The following is a 27,495-nucleotide window of genomic DNA, read 5'->3' on the forward strand; positions in this document are numbered from 1 at the left end:
CTTTGAAACTGGCAATAAAGATGTGCTAAGCACTCAGCTACCTAAAAAAAGAGCGGGTGATAATCAGAATTACAAAACTTCAGTAAAGCTACGCAAAAGAAGGAGTTATTCAGACACTAAAGCGGAGGCACATGCAAGCCGATCAGAAAATTTTTGCTCTCAGGGAAAATTTAGCAGAGAAGCTGAAATTTCAGCTTCGGAAGGTGTAGCTCTTGTCAACAAAACCACTTTGAAAGTTCTAAATAATCTACACAATATTGCATTGATATAGTCTCATTCGCCAAGTGCTGCCACGCGGTTTTCTCTGATTAATTGAAGTCATTTTTAACTAAAGTCATTTGGTGGTCATTGGAGTAGTTTTTACTCAACATAATTGAAGATAAAAATAGTGCTTTAAATTTGCTTTGGGCAATGTTTTGCCGAAAATCCTTTGGGAAAGTTTGCCACAGATTTCAGAGAAACTTTGTCCACACCAAATTTTGCCCGACTTGTCTTCAATGCTGGTAGGTCAATCTGGGGCAACCTGTCTCGACGACCCAAAATTGAGATCTGAGATGACATTTGAGCGACATTAACTAGGGTTGGTGATTAAGAGAGGTCCAGTCCCGATAATTTTTTCCGTATTAGTTTTTTTGGGAAGACTATTTTGTTTTCCCGAATTCAGGTCTCAAAGAAAGTAGTTTTTAACGTAAAGACAACAAGGAGGCTCGGTAATGTGCGTACGCACATAATGTTCCGACCCCGCCCATCCACATTCTTAACTTAATTGGCTACCAAAAGATCAAAAACATACATATCGTTCAATAAACAACAAATGGAATGCAATAATGCCACGCTAGACGGCCAATGAAAAGTTTTGATAATAGAACTACTACAATAGACCATAAAAAATCAAAAAACAAACATTATTTACGACCACAACTCGATGTCTACAAAAAAAATCATAAAATCAAACTCTCATCAGATAAAACCTAAACAAAACAGTTTAACCTATACTTTTTTAGAAAAACAAGAGACCGGGTCTCAATGCGACTGGTTAACAGGTCAACAAAAAAGAGAAAAATAGCAAAAAAGTGCAAAGTTAAAAAACGTTTGTAATTTTGAAAACAATTAACTTCACAGTTATTAATGTCAATAGATATCACCTGAAATCAATGAAATTTTCATTTATATCTCCCTAGGAAGCAATTGAGACATACCATAATCCAATCTTTAATTGCGCAAGATTTTAAAGCCAATGGGACTTACGATTAATATTATAAACCAAAGAGAAAACAAAAGTCCTCTAAAATGTACAAATATGACAAAATCTCAAACGTTTTATGAGGTCTCTTAGTAAAAGTAGTAACGAAGCCAAGAAACAGAAATTCGAAGCTAAAACCGTTATAGGGGTTAATTTATAGCTCACTGCAAACGGGTTGTTACCTGTGTTTACAGAGACTGAGCTACAATTTGACCAAAAAACTATTTCAAAAAATGTGGAAGCTCAAAAACCCGAATATGTTTTGGAAACAAATATTTCCAAAAATAAAAACAGATATGATATTTCAACAAAAAGCGATGATTTAGGTTGCAACACCCCAGGAAGCCAATTGGGCCTGTTAATAATGAGACCACGTCTTGACCCCACAAAAAAACAAACACTCAACAAACAAACAAAAGCCAAAACTTCAAACAATTTTACGACCTCACGCTATTCAAGGCACTATACTTATAAAATGTTACCTGCAAGAACTGAAATTTATCCCTCATCCTAACATCAACAAGCCTTCCCTAAAAAGCACAAGGTAGACACGACAACAAAAAGAAACCCAAAATTTGAACAGAATAGAAATCTCGAAAAATATTTTGAAAATAAATGGTCGAACCAATTCGGCACAACGTATAACAAAGCGCTATAATGGTGGCTGAATCATCAAAAATACTTGAGAATTCTAATTAGTGAGATTGAGTTACATTGTGATCACATCGAAAGCTAAAAGAGACAGTTGAAAATTTTTTTTTTTTAATTTAATTTGAAAGTCATTAAAACTAACAGCTATAAACTGAAATCTTTAAATAAGTGGAGTTTCACGTCCTGCGGAAAGAATTGAGACCTATCGCTATCAGGTATATGGCGTACAAAAACAAAAGGAAAGACAAACAAAAAAAATTAACAAAATTTTGCGAGATAATTTGGTCTCAGCTCAAAAAGCATAAAATATTAAACAAAAACAAATAACATATGCGGATAAGCTTTTTTCCAAGGCTGTACGTTTGTCCTACTATGCTTTTTTTCAATTAGATTTGCCAACAATGAGATAATTCGAGGAGGAAAGAAAATGGGCTCATAAAAAATGCAATTATAATCAAAAACAAAAAATATTTGAAAACGCGTAGTATCAAAACAAGGAAAACATTAGTTGAATATAAATCCGTTTCCAACAATAATTTGTTACACACACGAAATTGGCTTCTGCCTGTTTTTACTTAAGCTGCGCCAGAATTGAGAAAAATAAGATTACTTATTGGCAGAGTTCAAAAATTTAACAATGTTTTCTTAACAAATATATTCAAAGTCATAACAGACATTAGATAACAAATGAAAGAAATGTATAGGTTCATATATACCTCATAAAAAACTAACTGCATCTTTGTTCGGGGACACTAAGTCATTGGGCTGCAAAAGTATTACAAATGAAAGCAAAACTCAAGAAGTCTATAAAATTTTTACGAAATCAATTGGTCAAAGCCATAAAAACCATGAGCTTAACTCTGAAACCATATTATAATTCCGTTGGACATCTTTTTTGATAATAGTATATATCATTAATTGAGTCAGCCCTGATTTGAGATTCCTGTCAGGACTTTACATAAAAAACATTTACATAGCGGAAATGCTTTGAAAAAAACGGTCGCGCCCCATTTAAATCTAAAAAAATTTTTATCATAAGGATCCACGGTGAGGTCAAGATCAGCACAGATATTGCTGCGCCTCTAACAAAACAGTCAATCGTGGAAGTGATTGCGAAATAGATCAGTTATTAAACAAAATTTTTTAGTTTGTCGAAAATAAATAAAGCTTAAAGAGTTTAAATTTGAAAAAAAACTTTCAAAATTATAATCCAGAAAACTCTTAAAGCCAACGGGATTACAACTAGCTCTTTTGTGAGCTTAACAAGAATTGGACTGCAGTTTTAAGGTGTCTACTTTCAGAATCTTTAAAGCAAGTGGGCTAAAAAGCAAATGTGGTCCCATTTTTCTCGAAAAAAGTCTGATTTTTGAAAAGTTTTTGAAAAATTTTTGAAAAATTCTAGCCAAAAAACTTGGATCAAACAACTCAGCAACCGAACTCTATCTTTAGAGATAAAATCAATAACAGTACAGACAACAAATTTAACATGTTGTAGCAAAATTGACGGAAAATTGGTCAAAAATACTGAAAATGTGAATAAAAACAGCAATTTTTCACGTAAATTTAGACCTCGATAACTCCATACAAAAACCAAAATTCAATAAATCTTTTTAATTCCACATTCTACGCTGGACTGGCTTTCTAATGATACCACTCACAACTCTCTACAATGATTATATCGATCGGCCAAAATTGACTATACAAAAAAAAACCCATTTCAGTATACAGTTCCTCCCTCCCCACTAAAGTGGAAGTCGGAACAAATATAGTGATTAACACTTCAGCTAAGGATTGTCGATCAATCTTTCGAAGTCACACGGAAGAGGTGCATGTTCTCGGTGAAGCAACTGTTAATCCTGGATTTTATTTGTCTGAAGAAATTGTTTGAAACACAAGCCGTGCAATCAGAACGAATAGACTGTTTTCACGACCCTCAATGGACGTTAGAAGTTCTGAAATTCGTCTGAGGTTTTTATTTATATTCAGGAAGGTGTTGTAGTCATAGCCTTGTAATATGCCTTCAGATGATTCTAGAAAGTATTGAAGGTATTCGATAATCGTCAGTTAAACACGATGCCGCAAATAGTATTGATGCAATGAAAACACATAATTGTTTCAAATATTAGCGAAACATTTAATTTGGCATAGAAAATTTTCAATATATGAAAAATAAATTATGTGTTTCGGATAACTGTCGAGTTTAATTAGCGAAAAGCCGGTAAAAGTTTAATTTCAGAAGACTCTGACTTAAAGTGGACGTAAAAATAGCCTTCTTTAGGGTTTACACAGTTTGTGTCTGCAGTTTCGTGGTCCTTATTTTTGACAAACTTAAGCAAATTGGGCCAAGGAAGCATAGTTGTTGACAAATTTGATGAAAAAAGCTGAATTTTGAAAATATTAGCCAAAATTTTAGAACAAAATTTGGATTGAAAAACCTTCAAAGCTAAAACCAAAAACACTATCGTTAAGACTCCCGATAATAAACGTTTGTTTTTAACATACTTTTTCAAAATTGGCAAAAATGGATTAGAAGTCACGGAAAATCGAATGTCCTACCAGCTGAATTAATTATTTCCAAGTCTAGTGTATTGAAACTCCACACAGACCTTAATCAAAGGATAGTATCAGAAACATTTAAAAAATGTACAAATCGCCTACAGTTAAAACAGAACAAACGGACAAAACAGCTGATTATAAGAACGCAAAAGTATACTAGCAGAGTAAAAGATCTTTGATTTTGAAGAGCATACAAAAATGGAATAAGTAACCCTCTAACGTAAGAGCGACGAAGAACAAAATTCTTTTCAAAAAAAATTTAACAGAGTTTTTGCAAAGTCAGCATGAAATTGTTCCAATAGATAGACAGTTAGGATCTTTCGTGTCTTATAGTAGAACGAGCAGCTTAATGGGTAACATCAATTAATAACCAGAAGTTTGATGTATAATTTTGATTATTTCAATTAATATTCGTGATTATTCTGAAGGCATGTAAACTTTAACTTTTCGGTTATATTATTAATTTACATGTTTGGAAAAAAATGTGAACAAAAATAACTTAACCACTCGGATGTTCACAAAACTTCAACCAAATTCAAATAATCTTTTTTTCTATAAATTTTACGATGGACTGGCTTTTTAATGATGATACCACTCACAACTCTGTGCGATGAATATATCAATCGGCTAACTTTGACTGAACAAAAAATTCAGTTGATTGTTCAATTCCTCTCCCAATAAAATGGGTCGGAACAATAACAGTTTATCATCCTGCTAACTGCAACCAATCGAACGATCGAAGTGTCAGCGTTGCATTAGCTATCGTACATGAAAATGTTTTCCAAGTTTTGGTTTTAGCAGTCCACTTTTAATCTCAGGGCAAATTCCAAGTTGTCTTAGACAACTTGTTATGGACATAATTTGCAGCATCTTTCCAGGCTCGTGCAAAATCTCTAAATTTCGCAAGATCGCAAGATGAGCGTTTTCTCTGTTAAGACTTTTGTAATACCAGTGGTTTCTCTTGCAAGCTATCCGAGAACCTGACATGATCTTAAAGATTATTTGCATGTATATCTACCAGTACGTTTGTTAGATGTTATTGCTGTATGCCGTTTTACGGCGCAATTTAACTAGCCAAAGTTTGTCCCTGACACAAATTGCAATCGATAAAACTCTAATATCTTATTAAGTGAACAAATCGATAAGCGAATTGGTTATGTTTGCATGTCATTTGATATCAATGGTTGCTGAGTAATGAGAAACCTAAGTCAGTTTAATTTATCAAACTATTTTACACATTGAGTCAACATTTGCAGAAAAGCGTGAAAACTTAACAGATCTTCACAATCTGGTGACAGTTTCTGATTTTAACTTTTATCCCTTGACAAATTTTAATGGTAATTTTAGTTAACGAATAGAATTTGGTAAATACTTATTATAAGTTTTTGACTTTTTTACTTTCTTGCGTACGTGTTAGTGATCTTTAAACTTTTCTTTCCATTGGGTTATGACGTGAAAGAACATTACGATTAGGTCTCTAATGTTCGATCTACCTTTAATTATCAATTTATCCCATATAGAAGTATATCACAGCCATCATCTTTCATCTTTCAACAGAAATTATCACCCAAGGAGAAAAAGTTACGAAAAAACCCACATTTTAAGTGGAAAGATGCAGAAAGTTAGAACCCACCCCCCTCCCCGCCGCCGAAAGCAAGGAAAAGCCAGACTGTAGATTTTTTCTGTGGTCCTACTTTTAGAAAATTCTTTCAAATTCTTTTTGCTGTGCACATTACTACAGCGCGCTATGAGTTGATAACACTTTTTTTCGGGTTTTCTAAGATATTGTATTTTTCTGCCATAATGATATTATATTCCTCACTAGTAATTTTTAAAAATATAGCTGCTAATTGTTGCATTTTTAGGGAATTCATTTAAGAGTGGTACGACGTCAATTAAGAGAGGAAGAAGAAAGTCCGGAATTTTTTTGTCTAAGATACACTTTCTGACTGGTTTGGTTAACATTTAATTAATAAAAATTAGTTTTATGCGGTGCTGTACAACAATATTAGTAATTTTTCTATGTTTGGTCAATGTGGGCTAGCGCAGAAAAAAGGAAACAGATGTTTCTTGAGTTTTATTCTTGAAGTATTTCCGTGATAGTATTGTTTGATAGAAAAGAACCGGCTGCCGAAAAAAAAATGTTTTTCAAACATGTTGTTGCCAACGTTATTGCAACCTCCAGCAAAATGATGATTCAAATAAACTAACAAAATTGCAACAACTTTGACTCTTTTGTCCAGTAACTTGAAACTTAGACGTGCTCTTTTATCAAATGATTTGACTAGAGATATGTTTTAAAACATAAATTTGGCGACCATCCGCCTTGATAAAAAGGACATAAAACCTTATAAATTTAAATTAATTTTTTTTTAAACCAAGAGGGGGTGTGATACATATGGATACCTAAATATATATCGCAACCTTTATGTGTACTAAATTATTTACCCTCTATATCTATAATTATATCATGTGTTTTATAAACTAAAAGTTATGACTTCTATTTATTCACCTATATTAATATTCCCGATAGTCTACTAAATTATTTCATGTTTTGTTCATATCGGTTTATTACTAGTAATCATAATCTCAGTTAATCAATCTGAATTCAAGTTACTCTGCAAACGCTCTTCATAACCCTAAGTTAATCTTAGCAGTGGATCCGCGTCGCGTTTCCAATAAACATAATTCACGATACACAAGTAATTTTGTATTTGGCCAGCACTTGCTATTCAATTCTTAAGACAAAGCATTCGCACCGCGAATCCTAAACTATTCAGTAATAAAAGATATAACATGGCGCAGTCAGCGACAAAGGACAGCGGCAAATCCCCACTTGGAATTCAACCCTTTTGGGAAAAGGCGACACTAGAACCCCCAATTCGCTGGGAGTTTTGGAGAATACAATTGAAACTCGCAATCCTCGCTAGAGAGGGAATTGAAGTGGACCTTCTCTTGGTAGACCCTCCAGAACATGTTCTCTTACCTCCTGAACCAGCATATGAGGATGCAGTGGACAACCCGACGGCACAATCAGAACGAGATCGACGTACCCGCAATGAGCAGGCAAAAACAGCGTGGAAAAACCAATGTCAACGTGTCATGACAGTCGGCGTACTTTGTGGTGACAAACCATGGAAGTTATGTGATCGAAAAGCATCCTCTCTGATGTATTTGAGCTTAGGCATGGAAGGGCGTCGTGTATTCAACTCAAAAAATTCAACCATTAACCTCGAAACAATCTCAACGACGGATCTTTGGGACGTTCTAAATACAACCTTCATTCGGATCCATAATATAACCTTCGATAGATACCTCTTCCTCACACGAAAACAACAAAAGGGAGAACCTATTGAGAAGTTCTATGGACATCTCAAAGAACTTTCGGAAAACTGTGATCTAGGAGATAAAGGGGACACTATCATCCGGGATGTCTTTATCGCGAATATGCAAATTGAAGACATTCAGAAGGAACTTCTTAAAGAAACAGTAGACCCGGAAAAAGCATTGGCAATAGCAATTAATATTGAGATGGGTACACTCAACCAACTAAAAATGAACGCAAGCAAAACTGAGTCACAGTCAACGGTTAACCAAGTACAACGGACACGTATCGCGAATGCTACCCCTTTCTCCAATATGAATACAACCGCACGGAAAAAGCCTACAACCTGTCATTTCTGTGGATCTAATTGGACCTCCGACCACCGTAATAAATGTCCCGCTCGGGGAAAAAGATGCAATAACTGTGGTATTGAGAACCACTTCGCAAAGGTTTGTCGCAAACCTAAAGATCCCAATTCGTACCCAAAACCTAGACCGCGGGTCAATAACGTAGAAAAAAACGATCAAAATGAAGATGTCAATCAAATTTCGGCCAATTTTGATCCCGATTTGGAGTCATACTATTCTTCAGATGAAGATAACTGTGTAGCAGTCATATCTTCAACAGATTCCGCAACTTCGGTGGACGCAACCAATCTTCCTGTAACTCTCGGCAATACACCAACAAAGGTTTTGGTGGATTCGGGCAGCGTATGTACAATAATCAATGAATCCTTGGCGAACTCAATCATTTCCCATGATCCAAAATCAAAGTGGATACGCGAAGCGAATCCTAAACAATTGAAAACCTTTTCAAATGAACCTATTCATACGGTGGGCATCCTCCAAACTTCCATTCAAAGCAGCAATTGGTACGCGAATCCAATCGAAATTCAAGTAGTGGCGGACGGACATCGTTCTCTATTGGGTAGAGATTTGTTTCCAGCTCTTGGAATTTCAATACATCAATCAAGTAATCAAGTAACAATCAATCAGGTAGATCAAGAATATTGCCCAATCAAAAAACAGATTGCTATTGATTACCCCGACTTAATCTCCAGAATTGGTAAGTCTAAAGTACATACAGTTCGTTCAAAATTCCACAAACATTATACCCCATCACATCAAAAAGGCCGCCGTGTTCCTATAAATTTGTTAGACAAAGTATCCGCTGAACTAAAGAAACTTTCTGAACAAGGACACATTGAAAAATTACAAGAATGGTCGGATAAAAACTTCATTTCTCCTATTGTAATTACGGTCAAAAAGGACAAATCTGTAAAATTAGCTCTTGATTCGAAAATATTAAACAAAGCGATCCACAAAAACAAGTATCAAATGCCAAACATAGATAGTCTCATCGATTCAATTTCACAACAAATTAATAACTCAAATCTGGGAGATAATGTCTATTTTTCAACAATCGATCTAAAATACGCCTTTAGCCAATTAAAGCTGCATCCCGATACGGCACGTCATTGTAATTTTAATATCATTTGCGGCGAAGCAACGGGTACGTATCGTTTTGAAACGGGATTTTATGGCCTTACAGATATGCCGGCCGAGTTTCAAAAGGCAATGGATTATACATTGGTTGGGCTGACTAACACATACTGTTTTCTGGATGACATAATCGTAGTTAGCAAAGGCACCCAGGAATCGCACCTCAAATACGTATACAAATGTCTCCAAAAACTTGAAGCAGATAACCTTAGAATTAATTTAAGCAAATGCCACTTCGCAAAACATCAAATAAATTGGCTTGGTTTTACATTTTCACAAAGTGGTGTTAAACCTATCGAATCTAAAACAGCGGCAATTGCGGAAATTAAAGCCCCAAAAACATTGAAACAATTACGGTCATTTTTGGGTAGTGTTCATCATCTAAGCAAATTTATACCTAATCTTGCCAAAATATGCCACCCTCTTCGACCTTTACTAAAGAAAAACGAAAAATTTATTTGGGATGAGAATCATCAATTACATTTTGAACATATCAAAACTGTTATTGCAAACGCTACGGAAAATACTCATTTTAATCCAACACTGGAAACGCGCATCAAATGTGATGCATCCCGCCAAGGTTTAGGCGCTGCACTCGAACAATTAGATTGCGAAGGTTGGAAAACAATAGCTTTTGCATCTCGTTTTCTTAATAGCAATGAAGAACGTTATAGTGTAAATGAACTCGAATTACTTGGGGTGGTTTGGGCCATTGAATATTTGAAATATTATCTATTTGGGAAAACTTTCACAGTTTTAACAGATCACAAAGCACTTCTCTCAAACTTAAAATCACACCGCTCTAATAAATCTTACAACAGTAGATTAACACGATGGATTGACCGTTTGTTACCATTTGATTTTAACATTGAACATATTCCTGTTACCCGAATGGGCTTAGTTGATTATATTTCGCGACAACCAAATCAGAACGCTAAAAGTGTCAATCGATATGATGAGGAATTTATGGTAGCAACAATTTCCCGTATCCGCGACGCGATTACATCTTTATTTAGTAACGCAAATAAAATTCCTTTCCAAAAGCGGCACATAACTAGTATTTATAAGCAACAAGTACACCCGACGCGAGTCCACTCTTGCAAACCTGCTAAAATTAGCGCGCATAATTCAAATGCCTCAATTAATTCATTCATTCCTCGAGCACAAGTAAACAATTACAATTCTGAATTCATTTCTAACTTTAATTGCCGTGCAAATCAATTGCTTCAATCTGATACCACACCCGCATCGCGAATCCAGTCGCAAAATTTTAATTGCCATTTGATAGCTAGCTCCACACAACAAGTACTTCATATCAACATGTCAGCAAAAGAGGCACCACAAAACAACCCATCAACTTCACCACACACCCCAAGAGTGACATTTCGCACCCAATCCACCCCCATCTGATCTACCAGAGCCGGACCCAGCAACACCCAAGCATCATCATCACCCGAGGGATATGACATTGAGCTCTCTCGGGAAGAGGTATTCGAAAACAACCTCAACCAGCTCTTCACTAAATCCTTCCTGGCGGTACTCACAAGCAAAGACGCGGTGTTGAAAGAGATCCGCGATTGTGTAATGCAGGATGACGAGGCCCGCTGTAAAGAAGTGAGCACATACATCCACTCCTTCTGGAAGGATCTACATGTGAAATCTGGGTGTCTGTGTGTTGACCAACGCGTGGCCATTCCGAATTCTATTAAGGAGGCGGTGCTCGAATCCATCCACATGACGCACCCGGGTAGTTGGGGGATGATATCTCTCTCCCAATATGCATGGTGGCCCTACATGCATAGGGAAATTTTAGCAAAAACATCCGATTGCGTCCCGTGTACGGATATTGGTAAGAATCTGAAACCTATTATACCAAAATCTAAATGGCACCCACACAAAGCTTGTCAAGAACCAAACGAAGAAATACAGATTGATTTTGGGGGTCCGATAATTAATGATAAAGACAAAAACATTTACTTCTTAACATGTATTGACTGTTATTCAAAATATCCAACTGTTAGAATATTCGAAAATGCTAATGGGGTAAACGTAGTAAAATTTCTTCGTGATTATGCATATACTCATGGGATCCCGCGAACGATACGCTTAGACCAAGCAACTTGTCTTGTAGGTAAACAAGTTACAAACTATTGTAACGAAAATAATATCGACATTCTCGACGCTCCGGTCGGTGATCATAGAGCTATTGGATTGGTGGAGCGAATGATCCAAACAATTAAAAGACGTTTAGCCTGCATGAAAGCCGAAAATAAAGATACATTTTCCACAGCTAAAGCAATAAAACAAATAGTCTCTGATCTACGATTAACTAAGCAGAAAACAACAAAGATAACACCTTTTGAAGCTCATTTCGGCCGCCCTGCAAATACTCCTTTACGGAATATTAGCACACTTCCATCAAGTCAAAATCTAACTTATGAAAAAATTGTTAATCACTATTTAGATGCTGAGACAGTTTCTGCGGAGGATTTGCTAGACGAAAATTGATGGATCAGTGCCAACAGAAGTGACATTGAGATAGAGCAGAAGATTTGCCAGGCCTCTTTAGACGCAGGACAACGCTATCGGGAGTCTGACATTAAAGAGTCCCGCTTTATAACTCATCCGCAGATCACAGACCCTATCCCCAGGACAGAACAGTCCCTTAACGTCAAACTGGCTCGAAAATTACCACAAAAGAAATGAGCAAAAAGACAACTGGCGGGTCTGTACGAAGTGCTAAAACCTGGATCCTTCGTCACCAAGTCGTCCCCAAAAACGACGATAATCAATGAGCCTGGCAGAACTCCAGTGAAAGTCCGAGATAGTGATCTCGCAAAATTTGGGACTAAAGCAGAGAGATCCACCAACTTGTGGGTATATGCCCAGCGACGCCCTGCCCCTTACGAAAAAACCACAGAGTTTAAGATCGCGAAGCATAGTAACGATCTTAAGAAACAGAAGAGGGGCGAAATCAAAATCAGACATCGCCAACGTGATACTACATCAGTAGTATCCTCTGTGAATTCGAACGTATCGCGTGCACTAACGGTCCGCAAGCCGAATAAACCACAATTCAAAAGACGCCTTAATGTCCCCACAGCTGACATCCAAGAAGACGTCTCAACTCAAAACCAGCCTCTCATTTCAATTGTACCGGCCCCACTACACCTACATCACAAGTACCCCCCGCACAGACACAGGACAACCAAACAAAAGGCCGCAAGCGCAATCGACCCCAATTCTACGGCTTCACAGATGCTGACATTTCTCCTACAAGTTCTCTAGCTTCAACAAGTTCTGCTCAACCAAAGAAGCGCAAGAATAAAAAAGAGAAGAAACGAACAAAGCAGTCAGATTCGGTAGTAACCCTCATCCAAACGGCGGAACAATCTAGAATCCCGTCACCTCCCCGACCCGACTTACAATTGGGACAAGTTTCACCACCGGACCCCAGAGTTCGATATTTTGAATATGAGCAAGAACGAGAAATGTCGGTTTGGGATGCTGAAAATGAAATTTAAATCCAAAAACTTAGCAAAACTGTTTTAAACTACATTCATTTATTTAGTCTTGTTCCCGCTCTGCTGATCCAAATATAATGTTAATTTTACTTTTAATTCATTACAGTTCATCCTCATTTGTCAGCCTTTAATTTCTTTCAGTATTCGCCCTGCGAATCCATTTATTTCTGTTTGTGCATTTAAATTATTCAGTACAATGTATTCACTTCACATTCTTAAATTATGACGCGTATTCGCTTTACATTTACACAATTATTTAACAAAAGTAGTACCTCTACATTTTGAGTTAAGTTATGTTCGTCTCATTCAATTTCATGCTTTGTGTTGATACTAAAAAATTGTAAATACATTAAAATTTTTTTTGTCACGAGGGAAATGTGATACATATGGATACCTAAATATATATCGAAACCTTTATGTGTACTAAATTATTTACCCTCTATATCTATAATTATATCATGTGTTTTATAAACTAAAAGTTATGACTTCTATTTATTCACCTATATTAATATTCCCGATAGTCTACTAAATTATTTCATATTTTGTTCATATCGGTTTATTACTAGTAATCATAATCTCAGTTAATCAATCTGAATTCAAGTTACTCTGCAAACACTCTCCATAACCCTAAGTTAATCTTAGCAGTGGATCCGCGTCGCGTTTCCAATAAACATAATTCACGATACACAAGTAGTTGTGTATTTGGCCAGCACTTGCTATTCAATTCTTAAGACAAAGCATTCGCACCGCGAATCCTAAACTATTCAGTAATAAAAGATATAACAGGGGGCATGAGCACACCCCAGGACTAAACCCAAGATAAAGACGTCACGCCAGAGGAAGAATTTTTATTGCAGACGAGGCACCTAAATACGAAGAGTTCTTTTTTTAAGGGTTTTCAGACGTCACCCGACCAAGAAGGCCTGCCATTTAGGTTACAGGCGTCACCAAGAGATAATCGCCCGAGGTTCCAGACGTCACCTCAGCCTCAGAAGTCCCTTACCCGGTTAGACGTATCCAAGAAAACTTGATTAGACGTATCCATAAAGCTCAAACACCCAAAAATTGTCTCCCAACGAGCTTTTGTTGATGGTTTCTGAATGAAATAGCCGTGAGAAACTACATCCAAGCAATTAACGAAAAAAAAACACAAATTGCACGAAAAAACGATATAGCGTTTTTGCATCGGAAAAATTTCCGATTTCATCGCAGAAACACTAAAGGAAAGTAAAATTACTGGTTGAATAGAACACTTCAGTTTGACCTAAAATCAACTATATTTTGGTAGAACTCCTCATGTAAAATTTTCGCTCAAAAAACGAAAAAGTCGTCAAAGCGCTTTTTTGAGCGTCAAAAATCAAAAAAGAGTTATCTAACGTTTTGTTGAAAATTTTTGAATAATTCCAAAAGAAATCATTGATTGGGACCCCCTGCGTTTGTTAGAAAACAAACTCGGAAATCTTTTCATCGAATTTGCACTTCACAAAATTCAAAAAAACGTTTTCCTAGGTTTTTGGTTAAAACATTAAAGCCAATAATTTGGCCCCCTGATTCTGTTATGAAACCGGCTTCAACGTTGGTTAATCGACTTTGCCTTTTAATAAAGAGGCAACTCAATTTGGCAAAGTTGCTTCTTTGACCATAAAAAATTCGACAGAAGATTTTACTAGCCTTGTTGCCTAAAACGTTTAATAGATCCACTAAAACTTATTGATTAGGCTTGCAGGTTTCATTAGAAAACAAGCTTCAAGGTCAAATTATCGGCTTTATATTTTAGTAAAGAGGCAACTCAATTTGGCAAAATTGCTTCTTTGATTCAAAAAGTTCGAAAAACGTTTTCTAACCTTTTGTCTGAAACATTTAATAGATCCACTAAAACCTATTGATTTCGCCCCCTGGGTTCGTTAAAAAACAATCTTCAAGTCGGTTTATCGACTTTGCATTTTACGCAACTCAATTTCGCAAAAGCGCTTCTTTTTCTTTGAATCAAAAAATTCAAAAAAGTTTCTCTAACGTTTTGTTTGAAACTTTCAATAGATACCAAAAAAGACTATTGAATCAAACATCTCATTTTGTAAGAAAACAAGCTTCAAAAAAGTTGATCGATTTCAAAAATCTGTAAAGAGGTAAATTGGGATTTGTAAATTTGGTTCTTTGACCTAAAAAGTTTAAAAAAGCTTTATTAAGAAAGCTTTTATTAGACGTTTTCATTTTCAGTAGATAACAAAGAAGCTTTTGAAGAGTCCTGTCAGTTTGTTTGAAACAAGCTCATAATTTATTTCATTCCCTTTGCAATACTGCAAAGAAGCAACAGAAAATTGGCGAAATTTCTTCTCTGAAATTTCTCTGAAAAATCAAAAAGTCTTTTAAAAAAAATCAATCGAGTTTCAAAAAACCTATCAAAAAAAGCCTCATCAGTTCATTACAAAACAAAATCAGAGATTATTTTAACTATTCTGCAAAACCGTGAATAACGGACAGAAGAGTTCCTGGAACGGTTCTTCAAAAAAATTCCGTACAAAAGGGTGTCTGTTTTCGTTGATATTAGTTTTGTACTACTAGCCGCGAGCGTGGTTAATGGTGAAGTATGTTTCTTAAAAAAATCAGAAATTTACACTTATTTTACTCTTTTTTTTAGCTCACTAACAAGAGAACGCAAAAAATCCCTTTGAGTTGGAAAACTCAAACGTCTCTTCCTTTTTGTCCGCGGTCTCAGAATTTGCTGAAAAAGTCCTTTTCCCCTTTGGTCTCAGTAGTCAGCAATTGAATAGGAGTGTGTTTCCTTTGAGTCGCAGTAGTCACAAAAGTAAAGACGAGCAATTCTTAGGCGGCCGATTTAACCTGAAACAATAAGAAGGAAGCAGTTCACGGATATTAGTCGCCCTTAACTTCATAAAAATCACAAAACAGTAATTTTCGGAAAAGAGCTTCAAAGTAGATCAGGCATTTAAGCAACCAGTTTTTTCTGCTTGTCTGTAGCTCACGTTGCCTGGTCGCACCGCATTTTAAATTAAAAAAAATGAACTCAATTTGCAGAAGTATCAATTTAGATTTAGTTTGTTTGGATTTTAGGTTTTTTGTTCTTAAGACTTAACCCAAAAAAAAAACGGAAACACTTGAGAAAAATTTTTCTGTTACCTTGATTGTGGTCAAAGGAGAGCTAAATCTTCCCGAATAACCATTACAAAGTCAAATATGTGAAAAAAATTGAAAGCAATTATTTTATCCTGTTCAAAAAATCAACGGTACACGTGTGCGAACGCTAAGCTTTTCCTTTTTTAAACAAAATTGTAGCTAAGTTTAGCTCCACGAAAAACACATTTAGGACACTTGTTTAAGCGGAAAATTGGGTTGTTATTTTTGAACGAAAAGAGCTAGACTGATCAGCCTATATAAGAGGTTTTTAATGTTCCAAACAAAGTTGTCATTCCGTTGATTTCAAGCCGTTTTTAACCTTTACTATACATAAAACTGAACACTTACGAGTTGAATACAACCTGTTCATCAAGATGACAAAAAGCAGCCAGACGTTACTATACGCGCTGAACAAGTCCAAAATGAATGAGCTCGACATGAAAAATCAGCTTGATCTCTTACAGACATCCGTTGACCAAAGAAAAAGTTTCCGCACTCTTTCTTTGTTGATCAACAAAATCAAGGAGAGCGTTGAAGTGCTGAAAACAAACCTCGACAATATCATGATGGAAAAAGTAAACTCCAGTCGGTTAAACTCGGTCATGAAACATCACTCAAATTTGATCTCTCTTCGTTAGAAGTTGGAACTAGAGGTCAACTGTCTCGAAGATGATCATCAATTGAGCCAATCAACAACACGAGTAAGCAATTACATCAGCTCACAGTCATCAAGAAGACAACTCAGTTCGCGAAGACAACTGATTGGCACCGGTTTCCCAAAAACCAGTAGAAAATGACAGGACAGTAAAGACCCCCTGTCAGCAATGGCTCCCCTCCGTTGCCCCCAAGACCGGCGAAACAATCGTTTTTTCTTCCGCAAGAAATTAAAAACAATCTCCTCTCAATATTCAATAAGAGCAACCGACAAGTCTCAGGATACTAGAGAATTACCTCAAGACTCAGCAAAAATTTTTACGACAGTTCAACACATACATCAAGACCTGCGTCAACTTAAATATCCAGAGCAAACTTTCAGGACAGATTTGTTTTTATTAACCAAAAATCCCCAGACGACAACATTGTTCTCAGAGAACCCGAGAACATTTTCAAGCAGTTTGTTTCAAAACAACAGCATTCCTTTCAAACAAACTGCGTCCTTATTTCCCGTTGAATCTAATGATAAGCAACAGGAAGTTATTTACTCATCAATAGGGGAATTACCCCTGTTATCTAATTCAATGCTGATCACAACACCCAATGCTCCATTGAATCAAACAACAAGCAACAGATTTAGAGCGAAAGAATTTTTCTTTAATCCATTAAATAGAAAAACGGAATGTCAAACTGTGCAATGTCTTGCACTTGATTTTCAAAACACACTTCAACATAACAGCTCAGCCAACAAAAACAAAACAAAACAAACTAAACTTCAAATGCACTCAGATTAAATGGGCAAATGTTTTAAACTCAATGTCATTCAGAAAAAGGAATAAGTGCAACGACAAAAATCAACGTCCCCAATCCACATCTTCGGAACTGTAGTCACATTTCTGTGCAATTTGACAATATACAACTTTCACTGCTCGAAACGTTTCAAAACGGCTTTTACAGCTTTCCCAGCAAATCAAAACCAGAATAGCGAGAAATTGGTCTCGAAAATGGCATTTCCTAGGTTAGTGCACTTCTCAACAATATCGTAACCCACAAAACCCAATTGCAGTACAATTCAACACTTGAATTCAAACACAAGAACCAAACAAAAGAAATTTTTCCCCATCCAATACAACACTGAACAACACTGTTACCACCCTCGTTAGACGTTCACCAGCACAGCCACTTCATTTTCCACCTTCCCCGGAAAATCGATTTACAAACTAGCAAACCGCCATTTTTCCTTCCATTGCTCAACAAGTTAGCCAACCAAGCGTTTCCGGTTACTCGAATCAGTTTCCAAATTGGGCTTGTCCTGAAAGCCACCAGTTTTAGCCACGAACTGAGATACAAACGGAGAGAAATACGTTTGAACTCAGTTTCAGTTTACAAACCACAAATAAAAGTTCCATTAAACTTCCACCTATAACAATTCCAAATTTCAATGGAACCCCACTGAAATACTATCAGTGGAAAAACAATTTTTTCAACTTTGTCCACAAAAATATCAGTCTTACAGGTACACACCGTATAACATACCTGCAAAACTCGGTCGTAGGAAAAGCCAAAGAGAAAATTCAAGCTTATTCATGTGACGCTGCTTAGTACCCGATTTCGTTGAAAGAGTTTATGGATCACTTTGGGGACCCTAGCATAGGTGCGAACACGTTCATCAGTCAATTGGAAGCCTGAACAATGAGTACAACAAACATAATTTTGTATCTTTTGCTTCCTTTATCAAACAGTTAGTGCAAGTTTAAGCCTAACATTGATGAAAATGGCAAAAGACAAAATTCCACATTACACTCTGATAAAATGGACGTAGTATACAATCACATCATTGGCAACCAAACAACACTCTCTGAATACCAAAAGTGGCTTGAAGTACAGTCCCAAGTGTAGAACAAAGTCAACAGAGAAAATGATTGTAAGACTTTTAATATTTTAAACACTTACAGGCAAAACAATAGTAACATTAGCAGAATTAACAACAACTCTTAAAATGGGAACAGTAGTGCGACGAATCAATTTTCTTAAAATTCACCAAACAATTGGAAATAAACCTCATTATAATCAGATCGCCCTGCAAACCAGCATGGTCAACCGCTATTTCCTCCGCGTAAAGATGCTAATCAATCAAGCAAGACTTGCGAGAAATGCAGAAGAAGTCACATACTCGATACATGCCCTGCATATCAGAAATGTTCGCCAGACCAAAGAGTTGAAATTGTAAGCAGGAAAATTCTTTGCTCGAACTGTTTAAATAAAACACATTTTAAGCAGTCATGTTCATCCACAAAGTGAAGCTAAACATGTAAAGGATTTCATCACACAACTTTGCATGATCCGTTGAAACAAACTAAGCGGCCCACCTCTACTTACTCAACAAGCAATCACAATGAGCCGACAAAAAATCTAACAAGCCACCAAGCACAGCCATCCTTTCAACAACAAAATCAATACAAAAGTACCGAAACTGTCAACAGTAAAAGGAGCCAGCAAACAAGATACGGTAAATCATTTTCCGGTAAACAACAATCATACCAATAAAATATTCAACGTGCCCATTTGAATGCTTTGAAACCGATCCAAAACTTCAGTATCAACCGAAAAGAATTTCCTCCTGAATGGTTTGAACAACTGCAAATACTACCAGTTTCATTTGTAAACGGATGTAAAGTGTTTGATACCTACGGCTTGATCTATCCCGGAAGCCAGTTCACCTTCCAGCTGGTTAAGGTTACTAGCTTTCTTGAGCTTCACTGTGAAGCACAAGCTTAAACAACGATCCTGTAACTCACTACTGAACATGAAATGCCACTGTCAAAAATAAGTGAAACAGTGACAGTAACGCCTTTTGACAAAATCAGCCAACAATTCAGCCTTGCATGAGACTATAGAACGCGCTGTCTCAATGTTTTACCCGCTAACGTTCTCGAACTCAATCAATTATGCGACACCTTCAAAGAGCTTAGCCAGATTTATTTCCCTGAGATAGCCGACGGTGCAATAGGCGCCCTCCTTGGTGTCAATCCATCCATTTGCCTTCGCGTACCCAGTCGATTTGATCCAAGGTAGCAAAAAGCGTCCTTTGGTCGTCAAAACTAAGCTTTGTTGGACTCTCTCTGAAGAGTACGAGCTTTCTCATAAAACAATGAACGCAAACAAGCCCCAGCGACAATCATTCGTTTTCCATGTCTGCCGGAAAGACATTGAAGAAGATCAATTGGACGAATTGGTTCAAAGATTCTGGAAAATATAAGCTGAAGGTACTACATTACCCGAGCAAAACGAAAACAGCTCACTAGACAATTTAGCAGTGCAAACATTGGAAAACTCAATCTGTCACAACGGTGAAAGATATCAAATTGGCCTTTTTAGGAAATCTGTGAAGAAACTCCAGAACAATTACTTCTCAGCAGTCAGTCAACTAAAAATCTACTGAAGTGACCATATAAAGGTCCCACTATCAATCAGACGTACAATTAGACACTCCAAACAGATTTGAATAAAAATTTTGTAAAGCCAGTCGAAATGCAAGCACCACCTCTCCAGATTCAATATTGTAATTACCTCATCATCCAGTCACTAATCCAAACAGACCCCAAAAGGTGAGAAGAGTGCGTTGCCAACGCAGCATCAAAGTCTCGTGATGCATCCCTGAATTCGAATCTTCTAACTGGTCCCAATTTGCTGATCAAATTGGTTGGAGTTTTGTTGAGATTCAGAGAACACCCGGTTGCTGTCCTTTCAGACATCGAAGGGTTGTTTTTGCAAATTGCCCACAGCCAAGAAGACCTGCCTGCTCTTCGTTTTCCTTGGATGATGGACAACAACATCCGACAATTCCAGTTTACTAGCCTAATCTTCGGTGCTAAATGTTTACCATTTTCCGCAATTTATTTGCCTCATAAATGTGCGGACATCAACAAAATTCTGTTTCTAGCAGCCTTGAATGCCATTAGGCAGCACTTTTACATGGATGCCTACATCCAGCCTCTGCCAACAATAGCGGAAGCCAGAAAATCCTTTTCACACACAAAAGATTGCATGAAAAAGGCGGCTTCATCTTTACAAATTATGTTTCAAACACACCAGAGGTTCTCGCTGAGATATCAAACGATAACAAAGACAAAAATAGAGATCAAGAGAGTCATTGGTCAAAAATGCAACGTAACAACTGACGATTTTAACATGTTTCCCCTACAACAATTTCCCAGAGATGCAGAAGTGTACACGCAAAGAAAATTATTCAGTTTGGTATCTTCAATATTTGATCCCCTCGGCCTGTTGTCTCCTCTGGCAATTAGGATCGGTTTGGTTCTGCAGCAGTTTTGTGAAAAAGGGGAATAATTGATACCACCGGAGCTACACAATGCCCTCCAGAGAGTTCCAATCAGCTACTTTACCCTGACAGGTATTCGAATACCAGCAACTGTTCATAATTTGAGAAGAAACCTAGCCAACTTCACAATTTTGTGGACGCCTCAATGGCAGCTATGGCAGCCGTTGCTTAACTCCGTTCAACTAATAGCCAAAACAGTCAGCAACAAGGCTCTTTTTCTTATGGGAAAATGCAAAGTTGCTCCCATTAAACAAATAAACGTGCCAGAAATGGAACTAGAAGCCGCCGATTTGGGACTGCGGCATCTACAACTGATCCAAAGAGAAAGGAGACTGACAATGAACCTAGTTTTTCTCTTGTCCGACCGTCAAGTGTTTTTGGACTGGATATCCTCAAATAAGAAGCGAAACGTTTTCGCTTCAAACAAATTGCAAGAAATTCATAAAACTTCTTCACCCTAGCAATGGCATCACAATTCACTTTATTTCGATTCCGTCGATCACTAAACTCTTAGTCTTGAGACAAATGAAACGCAGCACAGACTTTTAGAACAATCCCAATTTCTTTGCAAGAACAAATCCGCGTAGAATGAGATAAACAAACCACTAGCAACATGTGCTGCAGTTACGAGAAGTCCCAAGACGCTTAAACTTGTAGTCGATTTGATCAAATTCTCAACATGGAACAGACTTCATCTGACAATTGCAACAGTGTTCGACCTAATTTATCGCGCAAAAGAAATGCGAACGAACAATCGCATAACTGAAGACATGCAATTATCAGGAATTTATCCCCTGAATTTATCTCAGGACAATTTTTTCCATTCAGCCATTAATTCCTTAAAACGTGGAGTCCAACTTGATTCTGAATGCAAAGTACGATGCCTCAGTCCATTGTTGGATGAGAATGGATTACTTAGCACTACTGGATTTTGAAAATCGTTCAATCACTCTGCACGCCCAGGACAAAATTTCTCGTTAGTACTTGATCGAGAAGACTGTCCTTTGACACTTGCTTCACAATCATTGTGGAAACAGAATCAATTCTTAACTCCAGACCGATGACTAACGTCGCTGAGCAACCTGACAACGAGGACCTCTTGATTCGAATCCACATTCCTATCCAGCGTCCACTCAATAGCTTGCAACCAGGACAACTTGGAGACCAGCAACCAGCAAGCTTGAAGACATGGAAGAAGCCGATGAACAACGTACGGCGACGCTTGGTGAAAGAGTATCTGCCGACCCCTAGCAGACGGTAAAATGGCCAAACAGCAACGATCAACCGCTCAAAGTGGACAACATAGTTTGGGCGTTGAAAGACCAAACACCAAGAGGCATTTGGCCACTGGGAAGAGCCTTGGAGACAACGCCAGGACGAGATGGAGAAACAGGAGTCGTAAAGGACGGTACGTACGCTCACGCGTTATCCGGTCTCGCACGTGCTTTTTCTCGGTAGTTTTTTTCGCTCCGTTTGAGGCAAGGTGAGTTATTTCTTTTTCCCCGAAATGAAATACAGATGATATTGACTAAATTTCAAGCTAAAGTTTCAGAGCCGATTTCAAAGACGATGACAAAAGACTTCAGTCAACTGATTACTCTAATGCTCATAACGCTCCTCTTGTGCCCTTGCCCCTTGTGAACTAGCACTCATCTTTCTAAATTTTGGTTTTTTTTAATAGTTCATTCTTCTTAAAGCACTTTCGGGGCATATAGCAAATTTATTTGAGTGCTAGGAAATTAAAGCCATCTTGACTTTCGTTGAATACCCGTGGTTCATCGATATCTCTTGTGATATGTGATATGGGATATCTCTTGTGAGAAGAACTACTGTGATATGTGATATCATTGAAAAAATATATATTACTTCTCAAGTCAAAATCACGCCCCCATTTTTGAATTTTACTTCGAGTCGTAAGATCGCATAGATCTGTTTCCGAAAAAATTAATTTAGACTGTTAAACGGTTTTTCTGAAACTATTATTTGTTTTCTGTAGAAAAAAATTAATTCTGAGAGCACCCCAAATGCCAGAAAAAAAATCCAACCGCAGATTTATTCTGGGCCCTCCTTTTAGAAATACTTTCTGACTCTAAAAAATGTTTTGCCAATATGACGACCTTTGTGGAAAACGTATTAACAAATCATTAAAACCCAAGCGGTTTGATAAAAATACAAAACATAGTACCATAGTACGGCTCCCTTTCAAAAAATATTTTAAATCAAAATGTCAACTCAGTCGATTTCTTTTTCTTGTGCACATTAATACAGTGCGCTATGAGTTCATAACGCTTTTTCTCAGGCTCACGTAGATTTTGTATTTTTGAGATGATTTTCTCCGAACTGCCATAGTGATATTATATTCCTCACTTGTAATTTCAAAAACATAGCTGATAGTTATAGCATTTTCAGTGAGCTCATTTAAGAGTTGTAAGACGTCAGTTAAGAGAGGAAGAAGAAAATCTGGATTTTTTTTGTCTAAGATACACTTTCTGACTGGTTTGGTTAACTTTAATTAGAAAAAATCAATTTTATGCGGTGCCGTACAATCAGATTAGTGAATTTTCAATGTTTGGTCCCTGTGGGCTAGCGCAGACAAAAAAAGGAAACAGATATGTCGTGAGTTTTCTTCTTGAAGTAGTTCCGTGAGAGTATTGTTCGATAGAAAACAACCCGCTGCCGAAAATGCAACTATGAACTGCAAAAGTAAAATCATTTTTTAAACGTGTCAACAAGCACTCATGTTTCTATACTTTGGTTCTGTTTAATAGTTTCACTCTTTTTAAAGCCTTTTCACCCCAAATAGCTAATTTATATGAGTGCTAGGAAATGGATGCCATCAAGACTTTTGCTGAATCAACCGTCGCTCATCGATATCTCCCGCTACGAACTACTGAAGTAATATCAGAGAAAGTAATCTGTGATATAATTGAAGTAATATTACAGATATACTGAAATGTTTTCACCTACGTCTAGAGTCAAAATGACGCCCCCATCTTTTGAACTTTTTCGTTGCTTCAAACCGTAGGATTGCTTAGATTTGTTCCCAAAAGGCTTATTTTAGTCTGTTATACGGTCTTTCTGAAACAATTATTCGTTTTTTAAAGAAAAAAATTAATTCTGTTAGCTCAAAAATTGCCAGGAAAAAAAGCCAGACTGTAGATTTTTTCTGTAGTCCTACTTTTAGAAGTAAATTCTGACTCTGTAAAAATGTTTTGCAAAATTGACGACCTTAGTGAAAAACGTATTAAAAATATTAAGACTCAAGCGGTTGGTTGAAAAACACAAAGCTTGGTACCATAATACGGCGCCCTCTCAAAAAAAAAAGTTTGAAATTAAAATCTCAGCTCAACCAATTTCGTTTTGCTGCGCACATTACTACAGTGCGCTATGATTTCATAACGCTTTTTCTCATGTTTGCTTAGATATTGTATTTTTTCAGATGATTTTTTACTTCTCATAGTGATAGTACATTGCTCACTAGTAATTTCAATAATATAGCTGATAATTGTTGCAGTTTCAGGGAAATTGTTGCATTTGTTGTGGTAGGACGTCAATTAAGAGAGAAAGAAGAAAATCCAGATTTGGTTTTTTTGTTTGAGATACACTTTCAAACTGGTTTTCCTACCTCATTAATTAGAAAAATCAATTTTATGCAGTGCCTTTCAACAAAACTGGTAATTTTTCTATGTTTGGTCAAAGTGGGCTAGCGCAGAAAAAAGGAAATAGATGTGTCTCGAGTTCTCTTCTTGAAGCAATTCCGTGAGGGTATTGTTTGATAGACACCCATTTTTAGCAGGGTCTAAAAATAAGTGGTTCCGCTTGATGATTTTGTTCAATATGGTTTTGTATTAGTTTGTAGAATAATGTAGGTAAAACGAAACTTAGTTTAGTGAACGCAAGTTCTAAGTAAAATCAGGGACTTGCTTTGGAAAAACGCGTGTCGGATGTTCTGAACAAGTTTGGGCACAATTGTGGGTATAATTGTTGTCTACATAGCTATGAAGACAATAATAAAAACACGCTGGGTTTAGATTCAACAGTTAGTTACAGGCCAAAATTTTCATTATTTTGGTCATTGAGTTCATAAAACGGCCAGACATAAAAAATACCAAGATAAATTAAATTGGCAGAAGTTTTAAACTTGCAAATTTAATTTATCTTGGTTTTTTTTCTGTCTGCCCCAGAAGGTCATAAAGCTTTTTTTGTACAGGGGAGAAATAATGAAAATTTTGGCCTGTAACGAATTGTTAACTCAAAACCCAGCGTGTTTTCATTATTGTTATCATAGCTATGTAGATAACAATTTTCCACACAATATAACAGCTGAAATGCCTTCGAGATTGAAGCTCCAATTTATGAACGAATATCGAATTAAAGCCAGTTCCATTGGAAATCTTTCAAATAATTCAGGCATTATAATCTTGGGTACCGGAAAAAGGCCTAGAAATTTTTGATCCGTCCGTTATCTTGTGGCCGATCTTGGGGCCAGTACTGATAGACTTAGAGGTCACTTCGGGTTTCCTTTTCATTTTGTTTTTTTTTGTTGGTCTCGTCGCAACATATTTTTACCCGGAGTCCTTGAAGCTTTCAGTTTGTGAAACAGTGTGAAGCCTGTAATAGGGATTTAGGTGTTTTAGGCGTTTCTAATATGTTGCTGTTACCTTAATTCCCTCGCTCACTTAATGAGGAAGGCGCTTAAGTCCTGTACCCTGCTCATTGCAGTAGAATGTGCAGCACAGCAAGCATCAACATGCACTGTGGAACTAAGATTTAAGCTGTACACCTATTTTCATATTTACGCGAGTGACTGATGAATGAATGAAATGGAAACAAAGATATACGTTCGTTTTAATGATCTGTTTCATATCTCAACATCGATTATTGCATTTTGGGGCTGTTTATTACAATTTAAAATTAACTGCGATACTTTTGTCGGATTTGCAGTGTAGAAAACCGAATCCAACTCGTCATTTGAGGCAACCTGAACAAGCCTTTCAAGTGTTTCGAACATTCATTAGTCTTTGTAGTTATTACCTTTTATTTGCTTGACTTTCGGTTTTGCTACATCTTAACGTTTCGTTTTGAATGACTTTTGACATCTCAAGCCGAACTAATTGACAATCAAACTTTCAAACGGAGCAGATACCAACTTAGTATTCGATTCATCTAGAGTTACAAACTCAAATTCAATTCAGAATATCTGAATTATCCGATCTTTTCCGTTTGTGCCCCCCCCCCCCCCCCGTACGTTATGCACCCCCCAGTTACAGAGCACGTAAAGAGCCATTACATAGTAATTGATGTAAATATATGGCACGAGCGTCTGGGGGGGGGGGGGGTGGGGGGATGGGGATGGGGGGGGGGGGGGGTGCACCCACAAAGCTGGGGGGGGATGGGGATGGGGGGGTGCACCCACAAAGCTGGGGGGGGGGGGCACAAACGTAAGAGATCCGAATTATCTATCAGCGTTTGCCACATATCACAGTTTTTGTACTCTTTGATTAGAAAATGCTTTCATTTTGATCGTACTGATTTGATGTGGTTAACCTCTTGCGCTCAATAATGCAGCGATATTTACCGAGAAGGCTACGGATTATTTCCATAAAGGTAAGAAGGCAGTTTAAAGATTGGAAGCTGCCCTTCAAATTGATCGAAAGTGAACCGAGTAGAAAATCGCAAGAGTACTTCACTTATGGGCTAATTTGTACCTTTCTGTGGCTGTTTGCTTATTTCATGCTTCAGTTGAATCCTGTGAGGCCTTCACTGATTCCGTCTCAATTAAGGGATCTTTTCAACAACAGTACCCACGAGGCGTGATATATATTTTTAACCGGTTGCGGAAAAAACCCACGAAAAAACGCTTAATTTTAGTTAGAAAATAAACCCCTACTTGACTATTAACGATCTGCGCTTTTTTAGAGTTTGGCCATGCCTCGCGGGCCATGGCCATGCTTTAGCGGCCCATGGGACTTGATATGAAACTATCACAACCGAACAAATTATCACGACCAAACTTCAAATTTAAAATGGGGGTTCATTTCCGTGGTGTTTGTTTCCTTGGGGGTTTATTTCCTATCTAAAGTTAAGTGGTTTTTTTCCGTGGGGGTTTGTATTTCCTAGAACCATTTTTAACACCTTAATATTGCAAAAAAATCGGATCTTTTCTTTCGACCACACATATCTCCCCCCATAAAAAGCGCTTTGTTTTAACTTTTCACAACATTTTGCGCATTATATCATAAACAATTAAGATCTCACATTATTTCACAAATTTTGAACTGTTTACCGTCCATTGAAAATTTTGCTGTTCTCAAGAACAAAAAATTAACAGAGAAATTGCTGATATCTTTATTCCATTGCGTTTACGATGTTTACAATGAACCGACTATAATTCCTAGAAAGTTGGCTTTAACTTTGATGAGCATTATATATGTAAGCTTGATATCTAAATTGTTGACTTTATTTGGAAGAGCTGATTTCAGGGCACCGCCATGCAGCCCCTCTAACATGAAGAGCCTCAAAAACAAGCTCTTCGATATCTTTGGAAAATTGACTAAATCATT

The 27,495-nt window shown here is 37.0% G+C and overlaps 1 long non-coding RNA gene across 3 annotated transcripts; it reads left to right on the top strand.

The window, feature by feature from the left end:
* Window positions 1–5,837: 5,837 nt before the first annotated feature.
* On the top strand, window positions 5,838–26,709 carry LOC142349063 (uncharacterized). 3 transcript variants are annotated; one of them, XR_012760798.1, is made up of 3 exons: window positions 5,838–5,972; window positions 25,768–26,153; window positions 26,399–26,709. It is a non-coding gene; the product is annotated as an uncharacterized LOC142349063 (long non-coding RNA). The 3 variants fall into 3 exon arrangements; XR_012760799.1 differs by having other exon boundaries at window positions 25,768–26,103; XR_012760797.1 differs by having other exon boundaries at window positions 25,768–26,085.
* The last annotated feature ends 786 nt before the right edge of the window (window positions 26,710–27,495 follow it).

Source organism: Convolutriloba macropyga, chromosome 1 (assembly GCF_964194025.1).
Source record: "Convolutriloba macropyga chromosome 1, txConMacr16.3, whole genome shotgun sequence".
Taxonomy (NCBI): Eukaryota; Metazoa; Xenacoelomorpha; order Acoela; family Convolutidae; genus Convolutriloba; species Convolutriloba macropyga.